Raw genomic sequence first — 18,253 nt, 5'->3', positions numbered from 1 at the left:
GATCCCAAGCCCTGAAAACCAGGAGAGTTGATGATGCATTTGAAAGTCTGCAAGCCAGCAGGCTCGGACCACAAGAAGAACCAGTGTTTCAATTTGAATCTGAAGGCAAGAAAAGACCGATGTCCCAGCTCATGCAGTCAGTCAGCCTTTCTATTTTATGCAGGCCTTCAACTGATTGGGTGAGACCCACCTTCATAAGGGAGGGCAATCTGTTTTATTCAACCTTCTAATTGTTAATTTCATCCAAAAAACATCTTCACAGACATACCCAGAATAATGTTTGATCAAATATCTGGTCACCCTGTGGCCCAGTCAAGTTGACACATAAAATTAACCATCACATAGCACTTTGTGATTTTGTTCAAATTTATCCAGTATATACATAAAAGTGAAAGTGCATGTGCATATTCAACTCTTTTAGATATTGTCAAATTTCTCTCTAACATAATTTCTCCTATTTATATTCCCAGTACTAATTCAGAAATGTATTTGATATTCAGGCTTCACCTTTATAAAGTATTGTTTAATTTTTTTTTTCAATTTTCTATTGGGTTGGACATGTATTTTACATTTTAATAAGAATTATCTAAATTCTTGGGAAAGATGTAGCAATTCACAGTTTTAACAGCAGTGCATGATAGAACAGCTTCCATGCATCCTTATGAGCAAATGATACCATCCCTCTTTTTAATTTTTCCTAACCTAGTGAGTAAAAAGTGGTTTCTCGCTGTTAAATTATTTTCATGTTTTTATTACTAGAGAGGGTTTATTAGGTGAACTAATTTTCTATTGTGAATGACCCGCTCATATATAACAAATAAATATTTATCTAATTTAATGTATCTAAACCAGCCGTGGGCAAACTACGGCCCACAGGCTGGATCCGGCCCATTCGGCTGTTCTATCCAGCCCGCGGAGCCAAATGAGCGGAGGGTTCTCTTGCTCTCCCCTCCGCTCCTTTACTTTAAATTTGTATTAGTTCACACAAACACTCCATCCATGCTTTTGTTCCGGCCCTCCGGTCCAGTTTAAGAACCCATTGTGGCCCTCAAGTCAAAAAGTTTGCCCACCCCTGATCTAAACACTAATATTCAAAGAATACACATTAACTTACTAAGAAGAGGAACCAAACACTGTAGAAAAATGAGCTAGAGATATAAATAGGCTAAATTCAGAAAATGAAATGTGAACCCTCCTTAATTTCCATTTGATCATGATATGTTATCTTTTCAATACATTGCTGAATTTTTTGCTTGATACTTTTTAGATGTATATATTTATATATATTACATTTATTATATATATTATATATTATTATATTATAAGATGTAATATTTTTGTATTATCTCTATATATAAAAGCCAAGAGAACAGAACAATGGAACGACTGGAATGACTGAAACAAATGGTCACTATGGCACACACTGCAGTGGCCAACCAGCCTGATTGGGGCCCCCATTGGTCCCCTCCAACTGCCTGCAGCCCCTCCCCCGGCCGGCCCCCCCTATTGACCCCTCCCACTGGTCTGGCCCCCATCAACCCCCATCAGGGCAAGCTACCTGGACCCCACCCATGCACAAATTTGTGCACTGGGCCTCTAGTTATATTATAAAATGATTATATATTATCATATATTTGTTTTATATATATGTACATATATATACAAAATCATTCTATAATTTATGGATTTTTCAAATTGATTGGGTTTTTATTTTTTTGTACAGATATTAATTTCAAACATCAATTTGAACTGGAATAAATCTGACAGAATGAAAATAGTATTTTCGTGATATTCTGAAATATAATAATGATATATATTTATGCAGAACTTTGTAACTTTCAATAGATTTTTGAAAATTTGCCCAAAGGGATTTTTTTAAATGTCTGGATTAGCAAAAAGAAGTTGTTTATAGATTCAAGCTAAAAGGAAACTATTCTCTGTCGTTATTGACTTCCACATTTGCTGCTCTTAGAAATTAGCTATTGCATATGATTTAAATCATCTTTTATTTAATTATCAAATTTTTAAAAGCATGAATATGTTGGGATACATAGCTATGCCATAGTGAGTATTGTGCAGTGTATCTTACTATCACTAATCAAAGATTAAAGCTCATTTCTAGAGGTTAATTATAAATTTTACACCTATAGTTAAGGTGTCAAAATTTGCCTTTTTCAGTCTTGAAAATGAATTTTCCCCCAAGGGTACATTGGTCAGTTTTGTTACTACAAAGACTGCTTTTCTTTTCATATTCTGTCATAGTTGAAGGAAAGTCAAAATAGAAGATTAAAAATTAACTTTTAAGTTTCTGTAAAACTATGTCTCTTATTATTATTTTATGCTGCTTTGTTATAATACAGAAATTTTGATGACAGCCATGGATGAATATATGGGTTCATAGAGAAGATATACAAGGAGTTAAAATCAGTAACACATCTAAATCTCTCCTCTCCAATTTATGCAATTCTATTTACTTATGATAAACAGGTAGGTAACAGTGAAAAAATAATAAACATATTTAATTTTCTGACAATATAAAAGTTTTAGAGAAATACAATTCATGAAAGAGGGTGGAAATATATTCAAGAAAACAAAATTTTTAAATAAGAAGATTTTAAAATATCAGTGAATTGTAGATTGTGAAAAATTGACTTATTGATAGAGAAACAAAATAATAACATTATCTTGATACATTTCCAAACAATCTATTTTGGGGAATATGCCTTTAAAATCATATTAAAATTTATATCTAGTACATTTCAGTACAGAATAGTGTTTTCTGAAGGTTTGAATTTGTTTCTACCTGAGAATGTGTTAGTCTTCAGAAAAAAGAATAATCCTGCAAGACTGTATTTCATAGCTATATATATTCTTGGTGTCTATTTTCACATTTTTATCTTTGAAAAATAGGCATTTACTAAGTAAGGTATAAACTGATATTTTGCTGAGGTAAAACTGTATTAATTTATATAATTCATATTAGGGGAATTGTAAATATTTGTTTTTGTATTTCAAGAAAAAGTTACCAGATTACATTTATAACTAACTTATTGCTGGATATTGAGCTCTGAAATATTCCAGTAAGAATTCTAAGTGGACTGTGTTGAAATAAATCTTTTAAAAATAAATGACAGAATATGTATGTAGCCCTAGCCAGTTTAGCTCAGTGGACAGAGCATCGGCCAGCAGACTGAAGGGTCCCAGGTTCAATTCCAGTAAGGGCATATGCCCCAGTTACAGATCCCCAGTTGGGGCTGTGCAGGAGGCAGCAGATCAATTATTCTCTCTCATCATTGATGTTCCTATCTCTCTCTCCCTCTCCCTTCCTCTCTGAAGTATAAAGAATATGTATGTAAAAATATTTGAAGATATTTTAAGTAGAAATTTAGTGTTATGAAAAGCATATGTAGTATATATTTATTAAAACATAGTGTTTATTAAAATACTGAAACCTGGTATTGATTAAAATATTAGAATCATGTTTGTTTGTTTTTTTAAAAAAAAGCAATTATGATATGGATAAGAACTTTAAAATTTTTTTCATTTAAGTTAATTAAAAAGTAAAATAGTCTACTAGCCTTAATTATTAATATTGTATGAATTAAAAACATTTTAGTTAACACAAAAAATAGGAAAAAAAACTCAAACTGAAGGAAACCTTGAAATATACAGACTTTGACCTATGCAAAATTCACTCCTGGCATTTTTTACATTTTAAGGAGACAGGTAAGAACTTGGTCAAAAACTGATTCCAGGCCAAGGCCTGACATTTAGCATCAGGGTTTTTTCTCCTCTTCTAATATAGCTCTCTGCGAATGGACCCTATTGAGGCATGTGCGCTTGAGCACCTCCAGGGAAGCGCTTCACTACTGCCTCTACTACTAGTGTCCCTCCAGGGAAGCGCTTCACTACTGCCTCTACTACTAGTGTCCCTCATCAAGGGCTTGGACTGCAGTTGAGTCAAAACTGTTAGTGTTGTTTCCCATAGCTGAGAATCCCCTAGGAGCCCAGTAAAGGCACAGAGCTGTTGTGCTTCTAGAGAGTATGCAGAGAGGGCTGCTGCAATAGCCTGTGGAGTTGGGCTGTCCCAGCTGAGAGGCCAGATGTGTCAGCCATATGTCAAGGTCAAGGGCCCTGAGTGTTCTGTGCAGAAGAGAAACCCACTCTCCAGCCTTGTGTTGTGCCCCAGGACAGTTACAAAGTAGTTCTTCTCTGAATCCCAATTCCTAAAGAGAAAGAGAGAGAGAGAGAGAGAGAGAGAGAGAGAGTAAAACACTCATTTTTGTATATTTAATTTTGCAGAATTTCTTTTCCTAGGACTTAGATAAAAATTCTTATATTATCTGAGTAGTAAAAACAATGTCTATTCTGACAACTGGGGCATTGCTAATTGTATTGAGCAATAATTGCATTCTTTCTATTATGTATCTTATTAAGACCAGTTCTTTTCCAGATTCTCCCTCAAATAATCCTTTGGCATGATTACTTCATCATTTCTCCAGAAATGCATATATATATATATATATATATATATATATATATATATATATATATGCACTAGTGGCCTGGTGCATGAAATTCGTGTATGGAGGGGAAGGTTCCCTCAGCCCAGTCTGCACCCTCTCCAATCGGGGACCCCTTGGGGGATGTCCAACTGCCAGTAGTCAAACAGCCCTCTCACAATCTGAGACTGCTGGCTCCTAAATGCTTACCTGCATGCTTGCCTGATCACCCCTAACTGCCTCTGCCTGCCTGCCTGATCACACCTAACTGCCCTCCCCTGCCATCCTGATCTTGCCCCCAACTGCCCTCCCCTGCTGGCCTGATTGCCCACAACTGCCCTCCCTGGCAGGCCTGGTCCTTCCCAACTGCCCTTCCCTGCTGGCCATCTTGTGGCATCCATCTTGTGTCCACATGGGGGCAGGATCTTTGACCACATGGGGGCAGCCATCTTGTGTGTTGGTGTGATGGTCAATCTGCATATTAATCTTTTATTATATAGGATAGAGGCCTGGTGCACAGGTGGGGGCCAGCTGGTTTGCCCTGAAGGGTGTCCCGGATCAGGGTGGGGGTTCCCTTGGGGCGTGGGGTGGCCTGGGCGAGGGGCCTGTGGTCGTTTGCAGGCTGGCCACGCCCCCTGGTTACCCAAGCGGAGGCCCTGGGATCTGGGGTTTATTTTTGTAGCCTGGAGTAGAGCCAAGCCTTCTGCTTGCTCTGTGGTGGCAGCCATTTTTGGGGGGATTTATGTATATTCTATAATTGAAACTTTGTAGCCTTAAGCGAGGCCTGGGCCGGCCAGGGTGTGCGGAAAGCTTGGCTTCCTCCATCGCCCGGGGCAACCCTAGCCTCCTGCTCTTTCCAGCTTTGTGGCTGCTGCCATTTCTGTTTGGGTTTATTTATCTTCTATCATTGAAACTTTGTAGCCTTGAGTGGAGGCCTAGGCCGGCAAGGGCAGGCGGAAAGCTTGGCTTCCTCCATTGCCAGGGAAACCCAAGCCTCCCTCCTGCTCTCTGTGGCCATAGCCATCTTGGTTGGGTTTATTTGCATATTTTCTCCTGATTGGCTGGTGGGCGTGGCTTGTGGGCTGGCTTGTGGGTGTAGCAGAATGATGGTTAATTTGCATATTACTCATTTATTAGATAGGATATATATATTTCCCCCCCATTTAAGCAATCCTATTCTATATAAACTATATATATATATATATAGAGAGAGAGAGAGAGAGAGAGAGAGAGAGAGAGAGAGAGAGAGAGATACATATATATGTATGTGTATATATATACGTATATGTACATATATATATCTCTCTATATATATAATCTTTCTGAATGTTGAAAGCCCTGATTAATCATATCTATCTATTAAGGCAGCTCCTACAAAAGATAGTTTGTGAATCAACTCCTATGTATCATTATCAAACAGTCACTCTACTGCTTCACAATAGAAATTATTATTGTAAACCTTAGGATTTCCTATGAAAACATTGTATATATATGGGTATTTTTTAATACTAAATCAACATAAAGGAAAATTGTATGGATTATTAAGTCCACCAAGATGTAATGTGGTAGGTACTGTGGGAGAAATGTTATTACCGTATCTCATTATAACAAATGCCAAAATATCAGTGTTTTGTTTAAACAAAGGTCTTTTGGAAAAATAAGATAGTTTCTCTATTTCTGTGAGACATTATATATACTGAATGAAGAGAAGAGGTTCTGTTGTCAGACACTCTCTAGAGATAGGTTGAAATCCTAGCTCTATTATTTACTGGGTAGACATTCCAGCTCTATTATCGTGTTCTATAAACCTTTAGCAAGTTACTTCATTCTTCATTTCTTACCTGTAGAATGAGGATATTATTAGTTCTTTCTTCAGAGATCTGTTATGACAATTAAATGCCTTAATTTGGAAAAGATGCTGGAGCAAACATTTAAAACACAAGGTGTGCTTGCTTTGGGGGCTCTACCATTATGGCCTCAGGTTTGCATGGAATTGTCCAGTAGAGATGCCTCTGAAATTAGAAGTGGGATCTGCTATTGTATTTAAGTTTTTCCCTTTGAGCGAAGAAATAAAAGTGTGCCAATTGTAATTGATCATATAAATGTCTTTTTGAGTTTATTATCTTTTTATAAATACCCCTAATATTTTCTGACTCCTTTTTTCATCCAACTTTTCTCTTCATCAAATGAACACCACTTTCCACATTTTCACTTATAATGAACATGTTGGGATTTTAGAAAGTGTGAAAAAAACAACAGTGTTGGTAGAATTTTGTGTTTAAATGGTACATTGATTTGACCAAATGTAAATATAAATTAATTTTTTATAATAACTAGTTTATTTCAAAGTTTACCCTGAGCATTGATGGTTCAATAGAAACTTGAGGTTGCCCATTAGAATGAGAAATACTTAAATTTCTGGGAAGGTGTCTATTAGTCTCTGGTTCAAGTTTGACTGTAATACTGTAAGTTCATTAGTTGGTCATGGTATCATCCCTGTTTATATTCACTTGATGCTTTTACAAAACCATCATTGCCTTTTTTAAGGCAATCAAAAATTGATAAGAGAGGAACTGCCACATTTCTTTAGGAGACACACATGGATTAAAATTCCAGTCCTTTCTTGGCTAAAAGCAGTAAGAAGCACCTTAACCAGTTAGGCTTAGTGGATAGAGCTTCAGCACATGGACTGAAGAAGGGTTCTGGGGGTGATTCCTGTCAAGGGCATGTTCCTTGGTTGCAGGCACATCCCCAATAGGGGGCGTGCAGGAGGCAGCTGATGGATGTTTCTCTCTCATTGATGTTTCTAACTCTCTATCCCTCTCCTTTCCTCTCTGTAAAAATCAATAAAATATATTTAATAAAAATAAAATAAAAGCAGTAAGAAGCAACCAACATCAACATTCTGACCTTTTTTCTCTCACTTCAATTAATATGTGGACTGCCTTTCAAGGTAAAACACATGCAAAATTGACCAAATGTTTTGCCACCACGTAATCAGAGTCACCAACTTTCTAGCCTGCAACACCTGTGTTCTCAAGGCCTACCACCTGCCTAAGCTAAGGCTTAGAACTCCATTTCAGAACAAAATTCTGAATTAGTTAGGATTACATTCAGTTGTGTCAGAAAACCCATAATAATAGTGGGTTTTAAAAGATAAAGGTGTATTTCTCTCTCATGTGGAAGTTTCAGTAGACTATCTGTGTAGGCTGGCTTCATACTCATCCAGGGCCCAGGCTCCGTCTAGTTGCTGCTCCACCTTCTTAACATGCTGCATCCACTTCTGGGACCAAGATAGCTCTTCCCAGCCAACTGCACTCCATCCAGTAGGAAAGGGAGATAAGGAATGGTTGCTAGACTTACTGTGGCGATCACGTTGTAAAGTACATAAATCACTGTGTTGTACACTTGAAACTAATATAATATTGTATGCTAACTATACTTTAATAAAGAAAAAAAGAAACAAAGATATTTCCTGGAAATTGCTCACACACAAAAAATAAATAAATAAAAATAAAATTCCAGTCCTTTAATCCTTCAATGTTTCCTTAGCAAAGGTCTCAGTGTGGCCATTTCTTTCTTTTCTTTTTATTCTTAGTTTATTAATACTCTCATGAAAAATTTGCACAATCACCATAAATAAAGCCACTGAAGAATCTTTACCCCTTCTTTTTGCCAGCACCAACATTGACCTTTGCAGTCCCTCCTGAACTTCTTCATTCTGCTCTTGCATTCCTTTCTCTGTTTTCTTGAGGTCTTATTATATAAGCCATGTCTTGCAAGTCTATGATTGGGTTCATTTTTCTTTGCGTAATCTAAGAAATCATAAGTCATGCCAAAGCCAGTTGTCCTGCCACCACCAAAATGGATTCTTAGTCCAAACACAAAGATAGCACCTGGTGTGGCGTTATACATTTTAGCTAATTTTTCCCGAATTTCTGTCTTGGGTACTGTTGCATCCCAGGGTAAAGGACGTCAATGACCATTTGTTTCCGTTGAAGTAGTCTGATGGTCATGAACTTCCTGGTCTGTCTGGTTACTGTGTCATTCGTGATGAAGGTTGATCTTCAATTTTTTTAGTTTTCATTACATTTGTGGGTTTTTGTGTTCTTTTTTAAATTGAATTTATTGGGGTGACATTGTTTAATAAAATTTTAGATTTCAGGTATATCATTTTACAATACATCATCTGTATATTTGTGTTGGCCATTTTTTATTAACCTATCCTCTCAGAGTTCTCGCACATTTTCATTTTATGACCTTATGCAATTGGATTGTATGTGTCACTTTTTACCTTACCAGGTCAAGCCACACGCTACCAGGAAACATCTGAGTTACTCTGAATCCCTCAGCTTACTTGAGTTTTTCTAAACACCCATCTATACTTTTATCTTCTTTTACACGTGTGTTCTAAAAAATTGATTAATTTGGGATGTTAATACTTTAGATCTTAAAATATGTTATTTGTCCATATGCTGATATCAATAAAGATAATTTTAACAATATTATATTTCACTTATACAGTGGCTTTCTCAGAAATTGAGGTTGACTATTATTTTAAGCTGCCAAAAACTTTTATTCTGACAGTTTTTTATTCTGGGTTGTATGGTAGGAGATAAAGAAAGAATTATTTTGACCAAAAGCCCAATTAGAAATTTCATTCTCTATACTTTCAGTTCCAGACCTAATGGAAAAATTGTAGAGAGCGCCTGGGAAGGCACATGGGCATTTCTTTAAATTGTCAGCTGAACCCAAGGCCACAGGCAAAGCCACGCCTGGGAACACGCTTTGCCAAAAAGGCAAGGGTGTTATCAGCTTGACCTTCATTTCAGCCCAGGTGTCAGGCAGTGGGTTTTGATATGTAAATCCAGTCAAGCACCAGGAATGCTCCGGCCTACTCAAGAATGCAAATAATCTCCTTTGTCTTGACTTTTGGTGAAACTTCCTGGTATTTGGGGGTATAAAATAAACATGCTGCATCAGCTCTGGGTCACTGTCTCTCCGGCAGAAGAGGGCAGCGGTCCCACCTGGTTCCCAGCTTTTTCCTTCCATTTTGTGTCTTATCTCTTTTTTTCTTTTATTTCTCAATCCCCAGCTCCTCTACTCAGGAACTCGACCCGCTCTCTAGCAGCGCTGGATGTGGAAAAGAGAGAAAATAGTTACATCTGGCGCATTTCTCACATGAAGGCTAAAATTTTATTATGTATAAAATCTATTGATATTATATGAATTCCAGCCTCAGATGTGGATGATTGAAAACTGATAATAATTGGGAATTGAAGATTTCCCGTGAGATCTGTTGTTTATCCTAGAAAAAAAAAGGGTGTTGGAGCAAAAGTTTTCTCTTTTCTACAACAATTCTGTTTCTCAGAGTGACCTATGGGAGGAAATGCAGAAAGGCTGTTTTGGAATTGCAAAGTCATGGCTACCACAGAGCAATGATTTTCATTTCACATTGTTAGCCATCATCCACCCTCCCACTGACATCTACCCTTCAACTGACAGGATTTCCCAACAGAAGAACCAGTGGGTTTGTTCTGTTCCTTCCACTCATTCCACACATGACCTTCAGGAGAACTTTTGTACCTATTGAGTTTTGAACAATTTGGTGACTCTTTTTTTCCAAGTTAGTAGAACTTCCTTAGAAGCTACTTAGGGACTGGGAATCACTAGTAAAGTACTTCAAGCCTACAGATAAAAGACCTCCTATGAGGGCAAACAATTATCTTTCCAAACTAAGCCACCCAGTTATAAAAGCCTCCACATCTATCAGTTGATTCGGATCTATCTAAATTGAAGAGGTCATCTGAGGATAAAGAGTTTTCATTTTTAAAATTCTTGATGGTAAGGGAAAAAATGAAAAGTCTTATTCCTTTATGTATGTAGCCATTTATCTCAGTATAAATTAAATGGTTCCCATTGGAAGTAAATGAAAGAGGAAGATTTTTATCACAACTGTTTTAAAGTAGGATGATATTTTTGCCAGCGGAACTAGCAAAGAGATCTTAAACGCCTTACCCTTCGTGAAGAAATGTGAGCTTGCTTTCATTCCTATTGGCATTTTACTGAGCCGACTCGCTTCTTTCTAAACTAGAGGTCGCAATTTGTTTTGAATTTGAGCTGGAAATAAGATAACAAATAATGCCTCGGGCTTTATGGGATGCCTTTTATCTCTGAATTAGATTTGACAGTCAGAAACTATTGCAAATCCTTTGTTATTTTGTTTTTAAGTCCTAAAAATCAAAAGCAATGCATACAGGCAAAGTACATTTAAAAGTTATCATTGTACCACAAGGGCTGTATATGTATCTTTTTCTATATTATTCAATTTATATGGGAAATAAACAGAAATCTTTGTCTCTTACATCCTAATTTTTAACAATTTTGTTGTTGTTTTGCTGTTATAGGTTATCATTTTTAGTGCAGGGTAGGCAGAGGTTTAAACTTTAGTTTTATTAGAGAAAAAAGTTTTATTGTCTTTTCCTTTTCTTGGAAAAATTCATGTTAATTATTCCTCTGCACCTGCCTAATGGGGCTGAAGTAATTCAATTGTCATATTGTTGTAGATTGTTGCTTTGTGTAATGTATCACCCCTGCTGTTCCATTAAAAAATTCTTTACTCTTCCATTATTCAGCAAGGCCTAATGATTATTCCAGCATTTGTACATGCTGCACTGTTGTTTTGTTTTTAATTGACTTCACTTTTTTAATTAAGCACATTGGTTTTAACACTGTTGTTGACAAACCTGGTTTTGTCATTATCAGCATTTACTCCCATACCTATTGACATTTTATTTAGATTCATTATAAATAATAGAGCAATATGTACACTGGAGTTTATTATCTACTCTAACATTACTTTCTGTCACACATTATTGATATATAATGGTCTGCAGAATATTTTAAAGGACCACTTATTCTGTTTTAAGTATATATTAAAATTGAATTATTAAATCTTTAGCACCGATAAGAAATAAAGATTAGATTATTTTCAAGTATGTAATAATCTTTCAATGAAAAGTACACATTTTATACCATCATTTACATATAATCACATGTAACAAGCACATGGTGAAATAATGTCATTTGTTTTTAGTGAGACATATAAAATCATGGTTTCAATAAATTTGATAAATTAACCATTTATGGTCATCTTTTTTGAAGAATTGTTTTATTTCTTTAAGTTATTTTAAAATTTATTAAACATAAATTATTTTAAAATATTAACTGATTGCAGACAATAATGTTCTTTTAAGCATAACATAGTACCCCAAAAGAAAATAATACCCTTGCAAAACCCATGAAATGCCTCCTTTTGAATGATATCTCAGTCATTTATCACAGCACAAGATAACAAAAAATGGACCATAGACAAATAAGTCAAGCTTTATTTAGCTGAGATGTTAGAAATTGTTGAACTGAAAGGAAGAACTGGAAAGAGAACATGATGGTAAGTTTTAAGATGAATAAATGTGTTTTTAAAACTATATGGTAATGTTTTATAGATTTCACATCCCTCTGAAGATAAATCTGGCTTGTAAAACTCTATAAATGGCATGGTTATGCTAATAGAGCTGGGTCAGGGCACACCGAGAACCTTATTTTGGGAAGGGTGGGCATGAGAACTCTTATTTCCACTTTGCCATTTTTATTTTGTTTGTGGACATGAATGAATGACTGAATAGGAGGGTGAATGAATAGGGCACATGGGATTAGCCAGCCATTTGGTCATCTGAGGGACAGAGGACAAAGATTTCAAAGTGAGCCCTTCTGCCCTTGTTTGGTGCAGCTTCATTGCCGCAGTCCCGACTGTTGATGAGCCTGCTGTCTGGGATTTATGTTCAACCCCTCCTTATGCCTCGGTGTGCCTGACCCAGCTCTATTAGCATAACTTCCATTCCCAGTGACAACATGAATAAAAAATGACTGGTGTGACCTCAGAAAGTGCCAAGATAGTATTGATGTAATGAGCCCAATATCCACTGTTTTATGCATTGCCATACAATAGCAATCTTAATAAAAGGTTAAACAGCATTATAATGCATGCTTTTTTTTTTTTTATGTATCTCTGACTCACTGACTTCACTTTTTCATTTATTGTTGCTCCTTTGAGGATGACCAATAATCAAAAAATCTTTTCATTTGTTTTGGCGAGTTTAAAACAAAACAAGAAAGAAAAGTTTTGCTTTCAATCTTCGCAGTTTTAGAAAATACTTCCCTTTTGGTTGGCATTGGTTTCTGTTCAACAGCAACTATTGTTGTTAATAGACTAGAGAAATTATTGCATATTCTGACTTGAACATCTGAATTTAATTTTCAGAAATCTGTACTACCACTTCATCTTTCTGGCTTTCCACATTTCTTCCGATTATGAAAATCTGTAAAGTATAATCTTATCACCGTAAACCCTTCAATGCCAGACATATGTTGCATTTTCTCCTTTTCACTTTGATAGAGTTTAAATGTCTGTTGTATATGGAACCTTAGAAACCAATCTCTGATTACCTTGCACTGAGAAGCCAATGAAGCCCTAGCTGGGTAGCTCAGTTGGTTGGCGTGTCCTCCCGTCAAGAGTTCGTGAGTTTGATTCTTGGTCAGGGCCCATACCTAGGTTGCGGGTTTGATCCTCAGTTGGGGAATGTATAGAAGGCAGCTAATCAAAGATTAATGTTTCTCTTTCACGTTGATGGTTTTTTCCCCTCTCTCTCCCTTTCTCTCTCTCTAAAATCAATAAATATATTCTCAGGAGAGGACAAAAAAAGCCAAAGAAAAAAAATTATAAATGTGCATAAAAAAATATGAAGGAATCCCTTCTTTTTGGAGCTTCTTGACCAAAAAAACCACCAGTCATTTAAAGTGTTTATTATCCTTCTCCTTAGCTGTGTAAATAGGCAGGAAGTAAAAGAAAGATGAGAACATAGCAGGCATATGTCTAAAGTCTAAAGTAATATCACACCTTGCCAAGAACACCCTTTATTACATTTTTCTTTAACAACAAAAATACAGCACACTAATTCACCGTTTTAACAACAAAGTGAAAATGGTGTGCTTTTTATAACTTCTTTTTGATAGCAAATCACAGGTGATCTCATAATATTATTCTTTGATTTCTTGCAAGGTTTGTTACCTAAATAACCTGAAAAATATGACAATATGTTAACAGCTAACACTCCGTATATCTTTGGGCCTTATAGGTAGATTAGAATTTATTTAGAAACAAGCAATTGCTGAAACATCTTATCACTTCAAACCTCAAATTTATTGCTTGACACATCAGTTGTGTCATTTTGTATTTTGAAATGGTGATGGTGGAGCAACAAACAGGATATAAATTTTTCAAATGTCTACCACACTGCCTTGATCATATCATTCTTATTGGAGCATTGGACATCTAACACAACAGAAAGTGATCAGATACGTTTTGACATGACATTATGCAGGCAGGCACCACTGTCAAAGATGGGAAATGGTCATTTGGGTGTATCAAGATGTAAAGTTAATTAGACTATATTCATAGGGGCTTTGTCTTGGAAGAAAACAAACCACCTTTATTTTATATCTACAGCCTCTCTAAGATACTCGAGTAATGAGAAAAACATGTAGTATTCCTTAGCCACTGAATACTCCTAGGTTATTTATTTAAGAAAATTCTAACAATGCTACCTCATTTGTCTCCCTTCAATTTGACAGTGATTCCAACAAATGACAGTTTATGAAGTTTCTTGTATGGGGAAAGTTGTAGAAAAATGGAGATTCTTCTAATCATTGTTAAGGTGGCATTTGATGTTTAAAAGGTTCAGTAGAAAAGAGGATTTCACAGCCCACAGTGTGATGTGCATTGCTACACCATTTAGAGAGGATACCTGATCAAGACTCAGTAGACATGAGCACAGCCTACAAAACTCAATCTTGAGATTGCCAGGAAAAAAAAACAACACAAAAAACAACAAAAAACTGGCTGCTCAAAAAAAAAAAAAAAAGAAGCAGATGTCAGATGCAAGCAGCTGTGGCCTGGGAAATTCAACAAAATTCTAATATTCAAATTGCTTCTCTGGGTAAAAACTGCTTGGTAGCACAATTTCAGATTTGATCTGGACTGCCAGTGAACCATCTGCCTAAAATGAAAGTAATCTGCTGACACTGTCGATGCAGGTAGGCATCAGCATCATTTGGTCAGAAAAAGCACATTGCCAGGGTGTTTTCTGGAGATTAACAGGAAAGTATTATAGTAATTAACTCCAGTTTTTAGGATAGTGGACACCAAAATAAAGATAAAAAGCGTGTTTGTTAATTGTTTAAGAACTATCTGAAAAATACACCACCAAAATCAAACCAAAAATCTTCACCCTAATTGTAGGTTCAAAATGGAATATTCTGGTAAAAATGAAGATTGGGGGAACATATTGGGAAAATTACATTTCCAGCTCCAAGGAAAAAGTGATGGTCAATCTGTTAAATCTGACCCTGTGAGAATGATAGATTCACACAGGGAATTAACAAGCAAATTGTTAAGCAAATTGTGAGCTTTAAAAATTTAGTAGCACAGGCAAAGGAATAAATCTCTAAAAAGTTACTGAATTCACTTTTCATTTTACCCAGCTATGTTTTGGGTAAAATAAACATATGTAGATGCTGAAAGGTTGCTCACAAATAGGTCAGCTTGAGGCGGAAGTCTTTCATAATTCAAGATACATCAGCCTTGGCAGTAGCTGAGAATAAGAGCAAGTAATCAAAAGTGACCCAAACAATGACATCACAGTTTCCAGATGGTATAGAAAAAAAGTCCATGATTTATGATTGCCCGTGCAGTAAATAAATCTAAAACAATAGGCGTGGATGGGGAAGCAGTCACAGCTGACCAGAAGAGCAGTTGTAATGCAACCCACAGAAAGCTTGGTGCCAGAAGTAATTGACATAGTCGTCAAATCAATTTCCGAGGGTGCAGACACTCAAGCACTCAATCTGATTCTGTATGCTGCACAACATTTGGATTATACAGCTGTCTCTAATTCAGATAGCCTTCGCTCAATATGAATCCAATTCAAGGAACTGTCTAGAAGTGAACAATAATTATTTAGGCTTCCTGTGCAGGTTTACTTTTCCCAGTTAAAACACTCCCTTTTGGAATGACATGCATTTCATATTAATTATTTAACATTTAATTGATATTTTTTTCTCATCCTGTATGACCAAACACAATGATATGCCTGAAATCCATGGTCCTTCCTCCCAGGACATGCACAGTATGATGTTCCTTACATCGACTATGTTCTTTACTTGAGCGCAAATGGGTAATGCCCACGTGGAGGTGGATGGATGGATGGATCAATTTTATTTTTTCAATTCAATGCGATTCAAAGATAAGATTGAATAATCCTTTGATGCAAATAATTTTATTGGCGTTCATTCATTTTTCATTTATCTAATGTACATAAAATGTCTGCAGCATACTAGATACTCAATCTGACACTAGACTCTCGATTCCAATAATTACAGGCTGTTATTGTTCCTTGTGATTAAGCCCCTATCCAGTGGTCAGCAAACTCATTAGTCAACACAGCGGCAAACCGCGGCTTGTGAGCCGCATGTGGCTTGTGAGCAGCAGTTTGCCGACCACTGCCCTAGGGTATTGAGATAAGAGACAAATGCTCTGCCTTTTAAAAAACTCACAGGCTTCATGAACTGTTGACATAGGTAAAGGATAGATAAGTGGGAACTATAGTGAAAACACAAAGGGCAGAAAGTAGGCACAGAGGAAGCCCAGACCCAGCTGTAGGTGGGGTGACATTGGGAGAGCAGTAGGGGAAGGATTTTGGTGATGCCAACACTGTCATTGAGATTTGAAGAATGAGAAAAACTTTGCCACGTTGAGAGAGGTTCAATAATATTCTAGGCCAGCTCAATACCAAAAGAGCATGGCATTTTCAGGTAGCCACATACTCCTCAGTGAAGGGGCTGACTGCAGTATGCAAGAAGGTAAACCATAAAGAGTAAGGAAAATGGAAAGTAGACTAAAAGGAGGAAGAGGGAAAGAACGTATATTAATTTTAAAACACTAAGACAAAACAAGCTGGCCAATATCCTCTGGCATATATGGCAAGAAGGTAATTCCATAAGGGCTACAGAGTCAACAGAATTTCTATTGTTGCAGAAGATCTTTGAGAGAACAGATTAGAAGATGATAAATCACATCATTAACAAGCTATTTGTTTGCTATTAATTTAACATTTTATCTTTAGAAATATGGAAGATTGAAGGGTCAGGAGAAATATAAGTTGATTATGAGTGCAAACTGGCTGAGTCATTATCGAGTATGAAGATGAAAACAATGAATCAGGATATGACAAAAACTAGTAGTTTGAAAGAAGAAAGCTGTGAAGACAAAAGAATAATGATAGGAGTTGGTCACAAAATATATTTTGAGAAAAAAATGAAAAAGAATAATAAAGAAAATCACAAAGCTCACAAAAATAAAAGGATTAAGACAGAGGAACCAAAAGTTACATTGAGAAGAAATTTAAAGTAAAAAAAAGGCCAACTATACATAGAATTAAACTTGGATTATGTTTAATAAAATGTATTTTAAATATCCTCATGAAACAATATCATCAATTGTAGAAAAATTAGAAAATAAAAATAGTAGAACAGAGGATAAATACTTCTATTTCACTTATCTAAACAATCACTACTTGTATTTTGATGTACTTCCTTCCAGTCATTTTTCTCCAGACATTTTTATATAATTATGCTCATAATGTAAGAAACCGTAGTTTCTTTTTTCTTCTAGTATTTTAGAATAAATACTCACAATGTTGTATAATCAATCTTTATAAATATTTCCTTTCAAGCACAATATAATAACATTGAAAAATATCATACTGTTATGTCCTTGAGAAAAAATATTTTAATTAATGGGCAATTTTCAGATATCTGAGATTACCTGTTTGTTATATTTTAATTTAAGATTTTCATGGCTGCAGAAACAACTCCACTTTCAAAGTTTAAAAATATTTAAATATAATAACTTCTGGAAGTTTTAATGAATAAAAATAAACATTCATTGTATGCATAGGTATTTTCTGTTTTGTTTAGTAATTCAAATAGGAGGAAAAAAAATCTATGTTTTTGTGGTACATGCCATTGAATCAGCTCTGACTCCTGGGGTTTCTGTGAATGAATAATGTCCACAATGTCCTGTCCTCAACAGTCCTGCTCAACTCCTATAGATTCAGGCCTATAGCTTCTTTTATGGAGTCAATCCACCTTTATTTGGTCTTTCTCTTTCTCTCCTTCATTCTATTTTTTCCCAGGATTATTGGTTTTTTTCCAAAGAACCCTGGCTTCTCATGATGTGCCAGAAGTCTGACAGCTTCAGTTTTGTCATCTTTGCCTCCAGTGACATTGGAGTCTTAATTTGCTCTAGGACTTCACTTGTTTGTCTTTCTGACAGTCCAAGGTATCCATAGAGCTCTCCTCCAACACCACATTAGAAATGAATCAATTTTTCCCCATCAGCCTTGTTCACTGTCCAACTTCCACATCCATGCATAGTAATCTATTTTTCTCCTTCAATTTTATGAAGATGATTCAGAGACAGATTGAAATCCATGGCCCACGTTATCTATATACATGATTTATGCTTGGCATCAGGGTGAAACAGGTGGGCCAAGAGGAATACATGGACATCTCTTTATTAATATAGAAATGTAAAAACACACAAGACAGATAGTGTTGAAAACACTAATCCACTA

General features: G+C 36.0%; 1 long non-coding RNA gene and 1 pseudogene across 2 annotated transcripts in view; one reads left to right on the top strand and one right to left on the bottom strand.

Annotated features, from left to right (window-relative positions):
* LOC308236977 overlaps positions 1 to 18,253 on the top strand; it is a 354,070-nt gene that overhangs the window by 324,574 nt on the left and 11,243 nt on the right. The window lies entirely within an intron of this gene.
* LOC308236609 (small ribosomal subunit protein eS24-like) lies at positions 8,162 to 8,545 on the bottom strand (annotated as a pseudogene). Its single transcript has one exon. The product of its transcript is annotated as a small ribosomal subunit protein eS24-like (transcript).

This window comes from Plecotus auritus (genome assembly GCF_963455305.1).
Source record: "Plecotus auritus genome assembly, chromosome: 11".
Taxonomy (NCBI): domain Eukaryota; kingdom Metazoa; phylum Chordata; class Mammalia; order Chiroptera; family Vespertilionidae; genus Plecotus; species Plecotus auritus.
Note: the sequence above shows the minus strand (reverse complement) of the source record. Positions and strands in the feature narration are given on the sequence as shown.